The sequence below is a fragment of the Falco rusticolus genome, chromosome 3 (assembly GCF_015220075.1).
Source record: "Falco rusticolus isolate bFalRus1 chromosome 3, bFalRus1.pri, whole genome shotgun sequence".
Taxonomy (NCBI): Eukaryota; Metazoa; Chordata; class Aves; order Falconiformes; family Falconidae; genus Falco; species Falco rusticolus.
Window position 1 is genome coordinate 41,306,011 of NC_051189.1, and position 15,442 is coordinate 41,321,452.

At 41.5% G+C, this 15,442-nt stretch overlaps 1 long non-coding RNA gene across 1 annotated transcript; it reads left to right on the forward strand.

The window, feature by feature from the left end:
• Positions 1-12,257: 12,257 nt before the first annotated feature.
• LOC119145173 lies at positions 12,258-15,091 on the forward strand. The gene is made up of 3 exons (XR_005103337.1): positions 12,258-12,442; positions 12,532-12,723; positions 13,766-15,091. It is a non-coding gene; the product is annotated as an uncharacterized LOC119145173 (long non-coding RNA).
• Positions 15,092-15,442: the final 351 nt, after the last annotated feature.

Below are 15,442 nucleotides of genomic sequence, written 5' to 3' on the forward strand. Positions count from 1 at the left end.
AGGAAAGAAGGATCACGAATTATAGACTTAATTTGGGAGAGGGGCACGGGAAAAATAGTTTGGGAAATGCTGCAGCAGAAGCCTTTTTTTTTCCCCCTCCCAAATCCCCTCTTTTCCATTGTTGCTTCCTTGAACAAAAGCAGCCCATGCAAAGACAAAGGCTTAAACCTAAAAGGCCTGACATATATTTCCTCATCTCAGTATCAAATATCTCCTGCAATATTTGCAATTCTTATACCATAAATAGAAATGCTTGAACATAGAGCTCATTTCCTGGTTTCTCAGAAAATGACATCCTCTTCCTACTTGCCAATTTCCCGCATATCTCTGTGCTTAGCGCTGGTGGCCTGCCTTTCCCCACCATTGTAGTGGTTGTTCTCTTTTCCAGCAGCCACAGTCTCGCATTCAGTAACCTTTGCCCTTCCATTCGATCGGAGCCAAAATGCCACCTTTAGAAAACTAACGTACCAGAGAAAATGGAAATATGAAGCTGGGCAACCCAACATGCTGTTGTCTTACTTTGTTTGTCACTGAGGTTTATTTTCTGGAATTCACCTGTGGATTTTAAATTCAGGAGATTTTCTAAAAGAACCGCAGCATCTGAAGACTCGGGATCTCCTTACGAGCACAGCCCCCTTTAAACTGAACTTCTACCAACATGGTAAATTTGAGGCAGAACAAATATTTACTGAAAAAGAATAGTACTTTACCTGCAGGCTTCTTTGAAGTCTCCTTGTCATTACTAGTAATTTCATTGAATTATCTTGCCATCCCCCAAATCAGCTTTCTGCTGACACAAGAGAGCTTCACCTTCTTTTTGATCCTACAAGTGAAGCCATGTGGAAATGATTGGGAGTGACGTCACAAGGTCAGCATTATGATTTAAATTTGGGATCAAGCAGGAGGAGGGGAAAAAAATTACACGCATCCATGATTACTGTGTTTGGGTAATTCAGATGCAGGCTTAAAAAAATAAGGTCTTGTTTCAGTGAATATGAAAAGTACCATGAGATCTTTTAATAGGAACTATTACTTGCCCTCATATATATATATATATCTCCCAAACCTTGGCTTCTTCCCAGGTCTTTCATTGTTTGTGTGCCTTTGTGATCGCTGTTGTTGGTACTAGAGGTAACTGTGTTTCGGGGATGCTGTATGTATGTAAGTTTTAGACTTTTCAAAAGAAGAAGCAAGTGTTTCCATAAGCTCCAAGTTCCTTCCAGACTCTTAAGTTGAGCAACCAGAGCATGAAACACTCAAACCCACTGACCTTAAAACACTCACCTACAATTATATAGCAAAATTCAGGTAAGTGCCTGGAAGGTGACCTTTTTAGAAAGGACATTTACAAACAGAAAAAATTGAACCAGTAAATCAAGGGTCAGAAAAAACAGCTGCAAGGGAGAAACTTAAGGATCTATATCTGCTTAGTTCATTACAACAGAAGACTAAGAAGGGACTGGCCAATTCTGCACCAGGAGGAAAGGTCCTCAGTTCACTAACAGGATCATGAGCAGTGCTGGAGGCTGATGCTGGAGACAAAATGGCAAGGTGCTACACACATGTCTTCCGAGCTGAAGTAGTGTACACTGAAACTCACTACCAAGTCTACCACTATCTCCTCATCTCCTCATGTCATGAAGAACATGAGTGACCCCTTTTAGGAGACTTGCTTTGGCTACTCTTGGATTCTGCTTTATTCTGTGCTTTCTATTGCATTCAGATCAGAGGAAGTTGGGAAGAATGTGATACACAGAATTGTTAGTTCACTTTGAATTGTATAAATCTAGAAAGGCCTTAGGAATTTCTTTTCTTTCCTTTTTTTTTTTTTTTTTTTTTTTTTTTTAAACCAGCAGTCATTGGAATGTGAAGAAGAGTTTTCCTATAACAGTTTTATGGCACTGTGAGCAGTGAGGGTTGACGAAAGAACACAGAGGGCCTGTGACGGGGTGTGAGAGGACATCCAGAAGCATTGTAGCAGGCACAAAAGTCACCTGGGATCTACACAGAGAATTCTATTCTTTGAGTTTTCAAGCAAGATAGTAGATACATATATTTTCTTAAATAGAAGTAGATATCTTTTGCCACCAATTAATAATGTTCTTCTCTAAACTCTGATGCATCAGTAAGCTCATACTAAAAGTATGTTAATATTTCTCTGTGAATACCTAGATTCATATAGTCTCTGACTTGCAGTATTGATTAAATCCCCCTTGTACCACACACACACACAACACCAGCAAATAAATGAATGAGACAAGAGCTTTCAGCCCCGAGCCTCATTTCAGTGTTAAAGCTTTTCCTTGCTTCTCTAGGGATATTCATGCTAATGACTTAATAAGGCATGGACAGCCATTTCCATGCCGGAAAACATGTGCTCAGACTCAGGAAATGGTTCATGAAGTGGGATAGGAGTCGTATATTTTCTCAGAGGGAAAAAGTGGAGTAGTTCTCTATTGTGCAGCACAACCCTCAGTCCACAGTTAACTTTAACAAAAGCACCATGACCAGTTCAAGCAAACAAAACCCCCACACCATTAGCCAAAAAGACAAACATATCACAAAATAATATGACTTTGGAAGTATTTGTTGTACTAAAGCGGATATTGTTGCAACTGTGGAAAAGCTTCCTCAGAGCTTTCTGCTGTAGAGCAGAAGATGTTGCCAACTTCAAAGCTGATTTTTAGTTAAGATCCTGCTTAATCCATCTGACTGCAAGTGTTCACTGTCTTCCCCAAGTAGTCCTTTAACTTGAGCATTGAAGAAGACCATAAACAGAGACATGGTCTTTATGAAAGCAGTGCTTCCAAACTGAGTCATTCGGGAAGAGTTATACAATAAGTACAAATTCCCCAAAATAAGAACATGTATTATAGATGATATATGTAAAATAACATATATTTGCATTAGTTCACATTCTAATAAATAGAAAAGATCACATGCAAATTGATTTTCAGAAAAAAATCATAATTTACACAAGGAAGATGAGTTTTCTGTATCTGTTAATTGAATTGATTCTCTTGTATAAATTGCTCTCCATGGTGTAAAATGGCAAAGAGCCATTGCTTACCATGGAAGTGTGTATCTGTCCTCCTATTGTAAGCATCACTTTCATATTATGGATTTAAATATGATTTGCTGAGTGAAACACACATGAAACCCAGAGTTACTCTCTAAGCAAAGACCTGCAGAGGAATCTATCTAGGAGTTACTGATCTGAAGGAGAGACGAAACTGCCTCCTTCACCCAGGAATTTCCAGGGCCAAGGTAGAGAACTGGCAGCACAGGCAGCTGCCTTGGGCAGCAGCCTGCAGGGAGAAACTACAGTGGGTCCACACTTCATCTGTCCAGCTCACAGTCCCACGTAGGAGGGAAAGCTCGCTTTCATCATAGCCTTGGACTAATATGTTGAATCACTTTCACCATGTGCTTGGCGTAATATACTGGATTAGGACTAATTCCCCATTCATTATTCCAACAACCTTAGATCTAAACAGCAAAAGTGGGAAGAGGCTATTTCCAGTAGAGATGGAGAGTAGGTAGGTGCAGGCAGTCATAGGGTAGCATCCTAGCAGCTGCAGCTATCCTCCCAGCTGAAGGCATTACAAATTCTAGCTATATCCAACTTCCCTGAAAGACATTCATGATGGTGGAGCACAGCTGGGGAAAACAGGACACCTATCTCCCTTTTACAGGCACCTCTTGGTACCCTTAGTTAGAGGGACCTGTCAGCCTTCAAGGCCAAAACCTGGCCAGAGGATGAGGTCCCTTATTGTTCTTTGCTAAGTGAATGGAGACACTTGCCTTGCTGGAGCAGCAGTAACCTTGCAGAGAGCACCACTGTATGCTTGGGGCAGAGCGGCTGGGAAGCTGCCCAGAGGAAAAGGACCTGGGGGTGCTGGTCGGCAGCCGGCTGAACGTGAGCCAGCAGTGTGCCCAGGTGGCCAGGAAGGCCAACAGCCCCCTGGCTTGTGTCAGAAACCGTGTGGCCAGCAGGACCAGGGCAGTGACCGTCCCCCTGCACTGGGCACTGGTGAGGCCGCCCCTCGAATGCCGTGTGCAGGTTTGGGCCCCTCACTGCAGGAGGGACACTGAGGGGCTGGAGCGTGTCCAGAGACGGGCAGCGAAGCTGGTGGAGGGGCTGGAGCACAAGGCTTATGAGGGGTGGCTGGGGGAACTGGGGGTGTTTAGCCTGGAGAAAAGGAGGCTGGGGGGGGGACCTTGTCGCTGTCTACAACTATCTGAAAGGGGGTTGCAGCGAGGTGGGTGTCTGTCTCTTCTCCCAGATAACAAGCAATAGGACAAGAGGAAATGGTTGTGCCAGGGGAAGTTTAGATTAGATATTAGGAAAAATTTCTTCACTGAAAGGGTGGTCAAGCATTGGAACAGGCTGCTCAGGGACGTGGTGGAATCACCATCCTTGCAAGTGTTTAAAAACCATGTAGACATGGCACTTAGTGACATTGTTTAGTGATAGACTTGGCAGCCCTGGGTTAACTTGGACTTGATGATCTCAAAGGTCTTTTCCAACCTAAATGATTCTATGATTTCCATACAGCTTCTGCACAATGTGAAGCTTTCTGGAAGTCTAAGTCCAGGGCCATCTTTGCATTGCTTCTAAATCACTACAGTGGCACCCAAGATTCCTGCCTTGCCACCAATATTATTCCACATCTACAATAGCTTTCTTTAACTTCCCAGACCATATGGCTTTGATGGACCCACTGAGTCATAAATCCCACAAGTCCCCGGGCTCTAGTCCCTGAACCTAACTGCTGTAGCAATTTAATTTGAGCCATATACTTTCTGGGACAGCAATTCCATACTTCTTTCAAGCAATCCAGTGAAAAGGAACTCTCTGAACTTAGAAACTAACTTCAGTGAGGATTTTGCCTGCGTATGTACAGCAGAACCGAGCTATTAACTGCTGATAGACTGGCTCTTTGAAATATGTTTTGTACTTTGATGTTTTTTTAAGAAGGAAGTTAAAAGAAGTTAAAAGAACATTCAGATTCAATGATCAAGTGTTCAAAGCACTTCTAAGTTCTCAAATTAAGGTGTCGTTTAATAAGGCATGGGTTACATGCAAGTTTACAGCTATAGTTGGGGATATACAAGAGAATCCTGAAGTTTCTCAGGTTGTTGTCATTCTGGCTGAAGCCATTGGCCCGAGATTTTATGATGTTTCAACTGTTTTGGTAACATCTACCTTGTTTTTTGCCCATTTTTTGAAAAAAAGGAAAACTGGAAACCCAACAACACCTTGATGTTCCCCAGCAGAAGTCTGCAGCAGATTTGGGTTCCCAGCTTCATGAATAAAATGAAGTAGGATATCGTGCCCTTTGTAGACCAGCTACTAAGGGATAGAGAAGAGAAATATACTCTGATGGTTATTTAATTCCTAGTCAGGGGTGGAATGTTCATAGCTATTGCCTTTTTAAAATCACTCTTCTATTTCTAAGCTCTCCCACTGTCCTTTGACTCCTATAAATCTCATTCATCTACTCACCTGTTTATTCTTGCCTCTTTCAAAATCTGCAGCTTTCAACATTAACTAGGCTGTTTCTTCCTCCTTCTGTTTTATGGCAAACAATATGTTAAATTCATACACAATCTTTTTTCCAGTCTAGTAAATATCAAGTAATGTCAGGGGAGACCTGTACCTCTCTTGCAGCTCTGGGAAGGTATATGATCAACTCAGCTGACATATCAGAGCTGTATGAGGATGGAGCATGTTCAGTGCACTGGAATTTTTTGCAACTCCGCAATTTTCAAATACATATACTCCAGCCAGTTGTAGATAGATTTTCAAAAGGATGTCAAAGAATAATACATTTTTATTCTCTGTTGCCAAGTTTTTAGTCTCTTATTGGGAATATTCTATTTTGTATAAATAATTAAACATCCAAGCGAGAGCAAGACTGGTTTTATAGCCCCAATGGTTATGACATTTCTCTAGTCTATTGTTCATATCCCTGTTTCAAATTGGACAGCACAGCAATTTTTAATCTGGCGTTCTAGATTTCAGGTAAATGGTGTAACCAGCAGGCTTTTCTCACATTTCCATGAAAACAATTCCAGGGGATCATTTGTTTGTTCTAATGTCAACCAAGCAGCTTTTCATATCATGGTCACACGTAGCCTTGAAGAATGTGCCTTCCATGCATACAACTGGTACAGGCTAATATTAGTAGGAATAGATTGAAATAATTCTTATAATGTTACTAGAAGAAGCAATTTTTACTCCTTAAATCTCTGATGATCAAAATTGAAATCCTTGTTTCACAAACATTGGTGTATCTGGGCCTTTAATCTGCTCCTGTTAAAGCAGGTTTTTTTTCCTTTTTCCACTGACATACACATCAAGCTCCAAGTTCATTATAGGAGATCAGTATGCTATATCATAAGACAACAAAACACTATGCTACAGCCATCTTTGTTTGTTCCATGATAAACAGGAGGAGGTTATTAACCAAGACTTTGTAATTCAAAGGAAATTCTCAGCCTAAAACACAACTAATCTCCCAATGCTCTGCTGATGACATACAGAATAACAGAGGATGACCAGCCTCTCTTCTCTTTTGGACACATACAGATGCCATCTGGGATGCTCTGATAGTTGCCCCATTTCCCCCTCTGCATGTAGCCTCCTGTGTAAGCGGGAAACCAAGAGCAATGATCACCTGAGAAATGACTGTACTATGTGTGGTGTCACCATCAGTGTGCACTTTGGGGACAGGCTGACTGAGCTTTTAAAACCTCTGGGTTTGTCAGATGACAGCAAGCATGGAAAGAAGCAGGCATTTAAAAGGGGAGCCTTCTAGTCTTGCTTAATTTATTTGAAGTGAAATTTTCTAAATGTTGGGGAAGGAAGAGAGGATGTGAAGGGAGAGGGAAAAAAAGAATGTTATACCTCCCCTATCCGTTTTACCATTTGTTTCATAAAAAGATGTTAAAGCACAAGTCACTTGATTTTACAATTTTTGTACTACACATTCTTTGGGGAAAACACTGTGAGACCTACAAGCTTTTGCGGATAATTTGGCGTAATCTGTAGAAAAGTTGGTGTGTTTATGCTGTGTTTTGTAACTGGCCACTAATTCCCTAAATTAGTTTGTAGTTAACTCTCTCTTTGTGTGTGTAATGGGCTGCTGAGGCAAATATTTTACTGACTTCAATTTGTGATAAGTATGCCAGTCAAATGCTGTGGTGATGTGCATTAAATGAGTTGCAAGCAATGATTGAGTTATGCCGTCTTCCCAATGGAGCACTAATAAAAAACTTTATACCTTACAAACCATCATAACTCTGTATATGCCACATGAAATAAGGTATTAAAATGTTTTAGAGAGCTTTAAAAATTTTATTGGTACTTTTTTGGTATTGCTCCACCTCTAAAGCTGGACTTCCTTAATTAGTAAGGACCTAGGTTCAGGGGAAAAAAAATAAAATGTCTGGGAAATACTGGACCCTTTAAATTTTAAGTACTCCAGCTATAGTAGGGTTTGCTGTCATACAGTTAATGAAGTATGCTTAGACAAAATGGTCATCCATCCTAGGCAGAACATTCATACAGATTAGCCAGTACATTCATTTGGGGTTTCTGATTTAATTTCAAAGTGAGTTAAGTTCTTGGTTTGGAGGAATTATTTTATTCTTCCCAGGATCTTGCTGCTCATTAAAAGATCACTGCACACAGAAGAGTCATTAGCTATTCTATACGTCATAACAGTATCCACTCAAAGCGTTCCTAGCTGCAGACGGAGGGGTCAGCAACGCTTTTGTCAGAAAAGATTTCTCACGAAAGGAAGCAGTTGGACATTCCAACTAATTTAAAACTCACAGAGAAGCACATGAATCCTATGTCCCAGAAAAATCCGGCAGTCATATTTTTTGCAAATGCTGGCTTTCCCTCCTCTGGTAGTTTGTCTGATGGACATGTGCTTGAACAGAGCACTGGAGCCCTGCACACTTCCGAATGAGGCCTGGAGCCATAGATGTCTGTGATGAACTGCAGTTTAACTCTTTCTTGCAGCTGAGTTTTTCTGCCTTGGCAAGTACCCAGCTTGCAATGTATATATTTCTTAAGTTGTACCACAGACTTAGTTATACCTGCCCTGATATGCAAAATTCATGACCCTGGAGACCTCGATAACACAGCTTCTGCTCTATGGGTCCATGAGTGGAGTGAGGAGAGGGCAAACAGCCGTGCCAGCCCCTGCTGAGGCGGGCAGCTGACTGGGGTGAAGTTTCGAATAATGGGGAAAGCACAGCTGGGCCACCTCCCAGTGCAGCACCCTAACCCCACTGGAGCACTGTTGCAGAAGCTTCTCTTGGCTCTGACCCCAAAGAGCTGTGTCTCAGCTGTGGGCTTTTTCATGTGTTGATGATACAACTTACATTACAGTCCCACAGTGGTGCTTTACCACTATGTGTTTAAATAAACATATCTTGCCTTTTTCTTCACTAAATCAGCTAGCTACCATGGTCTCAGTAACAGCTACTCAGTTTCCTCCTTCCTTCTGCCTCTAGGTTATTTTCTTTGGCTAAACCAAATGGGTAAATTCAGGGGAATGGGAAAAGGCACAGGGTACCCTTTCTGCTTGCCTCTCCAGAGAGCAGCAGGTGACTTCCCACGGCTGCCTCTGCACCTGCTCCTCACCCGTTTTTAGGGCTGAGATGTTACAGAGACTCTGAAGTGTCACCCAGGTCTGCCAAGTGTGCCATCTGAGCGGCATCCAGGCAAATGCTGAGGATGATTTCTGGCTTAGGATATGACTGTAGTGCAAACTACCCTGAAGAAAAGGTACTAGGACAGTGGGAGAAGGACTTTAAAAAGGCTTCTCGGAGGCTACATCTGCATTACAGCTGGAGGTTCGACGGCAGAATACCAAATCAAGTTTAAAGTCGTGGGTGAGGGGGGGATGGTACTTTCTGCAGCAATGAGACACACAAGGACTTGGCCTATTTGGCTGCTGCCAGCAGTACTCCACTGCTATCAGGACCTGAGATTAACTCTAGCCCTACTATATGTATGCACCTCTGATTGCAACGTGGCCAGTAAGTAAACGGCAGCACCTGAGAGTGGTTTAGTACTTGTTTACTTCTTTCTGAGTATCTCTGTAGCAAAAGGGAACCAGCAAATTTTCTGTGGAGATTGTGGTGGAAGCTAGTGAGATTTTCCACCCACTAGATCTATGGAGAAGGATCTTTAGCCTAATTTACCTGAAACTGTCCAAGTTAACCTTAAGATCTTACACTATTTTACTTCTGCATGTAAGTGTTGCTAATAGCTAAAAATCAGGGCCTGGCAAGAACCACCACACAAATATTTTGTGCATAACTGATGGCATAAGAGCATAAGCAAAGCACTTTTAACAGCAACTGAAATACTAATATGCATTTTTAAGATTTGGTGACTAGGCCATAAGGATGTCAGTATAATCCCTCTATCCGGGACTTTGCACTTCAGTTGCTGCTTATCTGATACACATTCGTGGAACATAAATATGAACTGAAACATCTGTATCACACTTGTGGAGTGTCAGCTGGACACTTACACTTTCCTGTATGCAGTTCCTAAGTTTTCCCCTGTGGCCTCTTCCAGGGACCATCTTTTAAGTCAGAAGGTGAAAAGGAGAATGCTGTAGCTTCAAAAAGAGGTAGAAACGGCTGCCTTAGTCCATAGCATAGCAAGAAGAAGCGTATCATACAATTGTTTAAAAACAGAAATATCCCTCACTAAAATAAACACCCACATCCTGTCTGCAGGATGAACCAAAATTTCCTTTTTCTTTGTCCCAGATCCAAATTACTCAACTTTTTGAAAAAAAGAGCTGTTGTAGATTTTCTGAGAGGCTCTTTTATCAGGTCGATGAAGCTGGGCAGAGCACAGCGTGGTGGTACTTCTCCACCTGCAGCACACATCCCCACTGTTGGCTTCACGTGCTATACTGCCATCACCTCCTGCTTGCTCTCCTTTGCCCAGCTCCTTGCACTGTCTGGCCTTCTGCCTCCTTCCTTCTTCATCTCTTGCCTTCCTCCCACACTTGCCTTGTGGCAGAGTCCATTAGCTGAGAGATTTAACTTGCCAAAACCAGCAAAGAATTGCCCACACTTTTGCTGCCTTTCCTGTCAGCTTGGGGAGTCGAGCTTGCTCATGGTGGGTGGTGCCAAAATGAAGTTGCTGGAGAACAAGGCAGAGAGCGGGCAAAGAAGATTTGTGAAGGGGAAGCAGGACCTTACCCCTTGGTAGTGGTGAGAAATTTTGCACCTAACTCTATGCCTTCAGGTCTGTCTCCATTAGAGGCAGCAACCACAATGAAGTCATGTCCCCACTGGATTTTATATGTAAAATAAAGGTATGCCTTATGCTTCAATTCATTAACCAAGACAAGATCTCAGTTTCAACAAGTTGCTGCTAACTAAAGCTACCATCTGAGTGCCCAGGAAGCAAAAAAAATTTCCTTTTTTCAGTGTTAGCTCTAGACTTTTTAGCTATTTCACAGTGGGTCTACAGAGTATTAATAACATGTAGACAAAAAATAGATTTTTAAGTGCACACCTGAGGGCAAATATGTCAACCTTCCCCTCTAAGTTTCCTCAACATGCCAAGCCTTTCTAGCTGCTTTTCTGTTAGTTGCCAGTATCACAGGCAGCTAACAGAATCATAGGCATCTCGTGGCATGTGATGAACTTACCGTTACATCCCATTTTTAACTCTGGAAATTTGAAATGACTCCCATCATTGCTGAATATCATTTGGGAAGCCAGTGAACAGTTAACTTAAGTCATTAACCAAGTCTGTGGTAAAGCAGGAAATCTATGCCTGTGTCATCTAAAATCCTAATTATACATTTAATTGTGCAAGAGCAGACGGCAAAAGTGTAGATACCAGATTACAAGGCATATGCTCATAAATTCCAAACCTAACCTAAGCCATAGTTACCTCTACTCTTGAAAAATATAAAACAAGAATGATTATCTTTTTTGTTATTTTCTTTGCAAGCTATGAGGTACTTTGGGAAATAAAGTAGTGAACAAATTGAAATAATTTTATTCCACTTAAAATGCACCATATAGTGCCATAGATACTTACTAGGAGAAAATCCCAAATGGAGAAAAATTAATTTAGAAATCTTTTCTAACGGGACTTGTTGGAGGAGTATAAAAAGATTGCCACTTAACAACTCTCAGTTGTAAAAATATGATGGGTTAAAGTTTGATAGTCAGCTGCTCAGCAACTTCAGTGCTTTTTGGGTAGCCCAGCAGCCCATAAATAGGATGCATAAATGCTTAGGCACCCCAGTATCTCCAAGAATCCCACGAATATGTCTAAAGCACCCATTTCACGCAAGATTACCTTTCCTACATTAGACAAATTTACTTTCTACAGCTCAGAGTTCTGTTTTCTGAGGCCATTGGATATTTGGAGATCCTGTCGACATCTCCGGCGCCTCAGCACTGCCTGTCACCACATCTTATTCCCATTGTGGACCTTTCAGAATGGCTCTGACCTTCTGTTGAGTTATGCAGAAGAACCACAGGCTAAGTGGGTAGTACTGACAGATATGCACTGATGTGGATCTCGCTGGCAAAGTTAAGAACTATTTTTGGCTTTTCATTTTTAATATCCACAAATCAGCAAGAAGTGAACTGGAAAGTGAATAGCCTTCTCCAGTAACATTAAGAAGTTATACTCCTTAAAATGTTTTCTTTTTTGGAGATGTCAGTACATACAATTGGATGACTTAGCTTATAATACACCATATGTTACCTCAAAATTGAGAGCATTGGTAAAACCGTTGTGCATTAAAACTAAGTGCTTTCTTGCTTTCTTTTGGCATCTGTCCTACAATAAAGTACCTTACCTTAAAATAATCTTCCTTTTACTCATGGGTCCCACCACATTGGCTGGGAGGATGGAGTCACTCAGTGGGAGAGAAAGCCGTATCAAAGCCTATGGCTAGTTTAAGCATATTTGTATATTTGCATATTTAGACAGAGAAAGGAATGGAAAGCATTCCCCCGCCCCCCCTCTTTTCGATGGCTGTCATTTTGAGCATGGGTAGAGGTAGGATGAGGTTAAAAGTTCAGGAAAGAGAGAAAACACAGAACAACATCCTATGCACTCGCTCTAACTGCAACAAGGGGCTTAAAACCCTTCCCACGTATTGCCATATACAGTACTCACCGCAAGTAGTCCCCTATACTGTCTGGCTGTGATTACAGTTCATTTCTCAGCCAGGAGCGGGGTAGGACAGTCCCGAGCCCCGGCAGGCGACTGTGCTTTCAGCACGCTTTGCTGGATGGATGAGACCTGGCATTCCCAATTAGGGCACTCACACAATGCAGCAGCCAGGCTGGGGCATTGCCATGCAGCCCAGCTCCTCGGCGCAGGCTCCCTCCAAGAGCCCCACTCCGCCGGCACGGCAGCTCCAAGGTAAGGATCATGCTCCCTGCCCTGTATTTGGGTGCAATAACCACAAGAAAATTTCTACTTGTTTTCTGTATACACTCTCCTCCTCACAGGGAAGTGCAGATTGGGATTTCTGTACAGCACCATATTGAAAGGATGGGGAAGGGGTGCTGGTTTCTCCTAGGCTTCTGAGCTGCATCAGGAGGGAGCGCTTCCAACTGAAAGGAGCAAGTAACAACCCATCGGCCAACAGCGAGCAGGCCACCCTAGGGTGGCAGGGGGATGCCTGCCTGCAGAGCCAGCAGGTATTTGAGACTGCTTGTAGTGGAAAAGGGATCTGCTTTTACTTTGTCTGGGGTGGACTCATCTCTTATTCTGATATAGCCAGAGTAGATTTAATAATGCTTATCAAATGTGATGAATGATTCACACAGAAAATTCTGTTTGTGTCTGAATGACATTGAAACACAGGATTAGACACTTAGCTTGCCCCAGACTTACTAGTCTTGAATTTCTGAGGTTAGAAATAAAACAATTAGCATACATTAGCAACAAGGGAGGCCAGGACATAGACTCCGTGTTTTCCTGAGTTTCAACATTCCCACTTCCAATGGCACAAGCAACAACCCCAGAGACCCCTGCCTTTCATTTCTGCTTAATCTATATGGGAGGGAATAATTTTTGATTCCAGTTGCTGATGGGGATTTGTATAACATCTTAATTCACTGGCTGAATATCATCCTTACCTTAAAATTTTGCACGATAGTATGTAGCTACTGCCACTCAAAGCCTTCTTGCAGCTATTAAGAAAACTGTTCTGGGCTCATGAACGTCACCAGCTTTGTGGATAACTGTGAGGGGCCTCATTTTCTAGAGAAATATGTTAAAAATAATTTGATCACTCTCATCTCCAGCTCCCCACCTGCAACCTGCCACATTTTAGTGGGCACTTTATCTGTTACACTGCTCCCCGACTTCTTTACCACAGTAGGGAATCTGATGGCTTTTTTTCCCCAGTCAGTATTATTGAGGGTTTTGTTCATTGATAAGAGGAGATTTGCTGTACTGAAATCACAACAGAAAGCTTCTAATAGGTGCTGTGATAATTGTTCCTTCTAGCAAAGATTTAATTCATATGATAATCTGTCATCATCTGGCATGTCATCCTAAGTGATTTTTAATGCTATATTGATCTCAGCTTCCATAATTGGCCTCTTCAAATAGTTCACTTTCTTCTTCTCAGAAAGAGAAATTGCAGGTTTTGTTTCTTTTAGCCTCTTTTACTAACTGGTACATGCTGCCATGGAATTTAATTCTCTATAACTTCTTTTTTTTTTTTTTTAACAGACTACATTTCTGGAGCCTAAATAAAATATAGTCAACTTGCATTTGATCTTGAAATCTTTCTGTAAGCTGAGATTGCTTACTTGAGAAAAGAAATAATAACTAAAGAAATTGAATGGCGGTAATTTGCCTATCTTTAAAAAGCAATGATTTGATTACTTCACACAAAGGATGTCACTCCTCATAATATCTCATCCGGAAAAAAAAAAAAGAGATGAAGAATTGTCAAAAAAAAAAAAAAAGAGCAAGAAGGAAAAAGAAAAAGAGGTGGTTGCAGACTGTTGTGAATATCTTTCTGAACAGTTGTATTCTAACCTATATAAATCGGCAGCCACAGATGCAGTAGCTAAGCTAACAAAGGCGCATGGTGCTCTGTGACCCTCATCATCCCAGTGCATCTGAAAACAGAACTCAGAGCTATAAGGTTACTGTGAATGTGGAAAATGGCAGGCAGTCAGCCCTTTCGCCACACTTAGCAAAATCGTAAGAATAAATGAAAAGTGAAAACATGTAACCAGTTCTTTGCACAGGGGTGGGGGAGAGGAGAGAATTTTGGGTCGTCTAACAGCTAATGTAAACTACAGGGTAGATTCCTTCCAGAGCTAAGCTTGTGATTACATTAATCATACACGCTAGAGCTAATGCTATACATTACACTTCCAGGATTTCAATAGCGGGTTAGAGCTATAAAAGAGGGAAACAGTCCCCAATATTGGACACACCACTAACAGAAATAAAGAAGGGGAAAATAATTGCTGAAACAGCTAGTCAGCTGAATACCAAGGAAATAGTGAGTGAGCAATTATCAGTTTGTAATCGATGTGACCATTACCCTCTTCTATAGCCTCTTTTTGAGCATGTCTTTTGCACCTGGCACTTCAGCGAAACAGTAGCTGAAAGAGGACTCTGTAACATGTCCATAATAGACTGCTCCCCTACCTTCAGGAGCAAGTGGCCATTTCAATGGCTGCAGATGTTAATGTAAGAATGGACACTGCTAGGTACCATTCTCTAGTGACGCTGGAGTCCTTGTAGTCAACAGCTTGAGCTCTTTAATTCATGATACAGTCTTTATGCTAAAAGGTCTCAAGGAAACACTGATAGCTTCTGCCTCAGATGTTCTCAGCAGACTGTGTAAACAATGTGTTGGCTTAGAAGGTCACATAGATGTCCTATATTTACTTACAGTAAAGGCCTTCATTGTATTTTCTGATGTTGTCTGCCTAAATTGATATGCATGTCAGCTGTGTAGCTTGCTGAATTCTGGGCACAGAAAAAAACCCAGCTATGTTATAACTGGTTCTCATTAAACTGCTAAATGGAATACTAAAAGGTAGCTTAAAATCAAGTGCGTTTAATAAAGCTGTATTTGAATTGGCACACATACGGGTCCCATGTGTTTTTCAGTTTGCTAGTGTTGCAAATTTATCATCTGTATTACCTATGCTTAAATGTTACTTCGCTCCAATAAAAACAGGCATCATTTACAATTTCTATCAAACATTGCTAAGTAAGTCCATGACCAGATTCGTTAGCTAACTGTTAAAGGCAACATAACACACCCATTTAATTTACTCTATCTTGGAAAGTGATTTATGCCTTTAGATTAGATATGGGTTTGGAGGATTAAAAAAAAACAACACGGGGCACAAAGAGGGGATTTTTTTGTAGGAGATACAT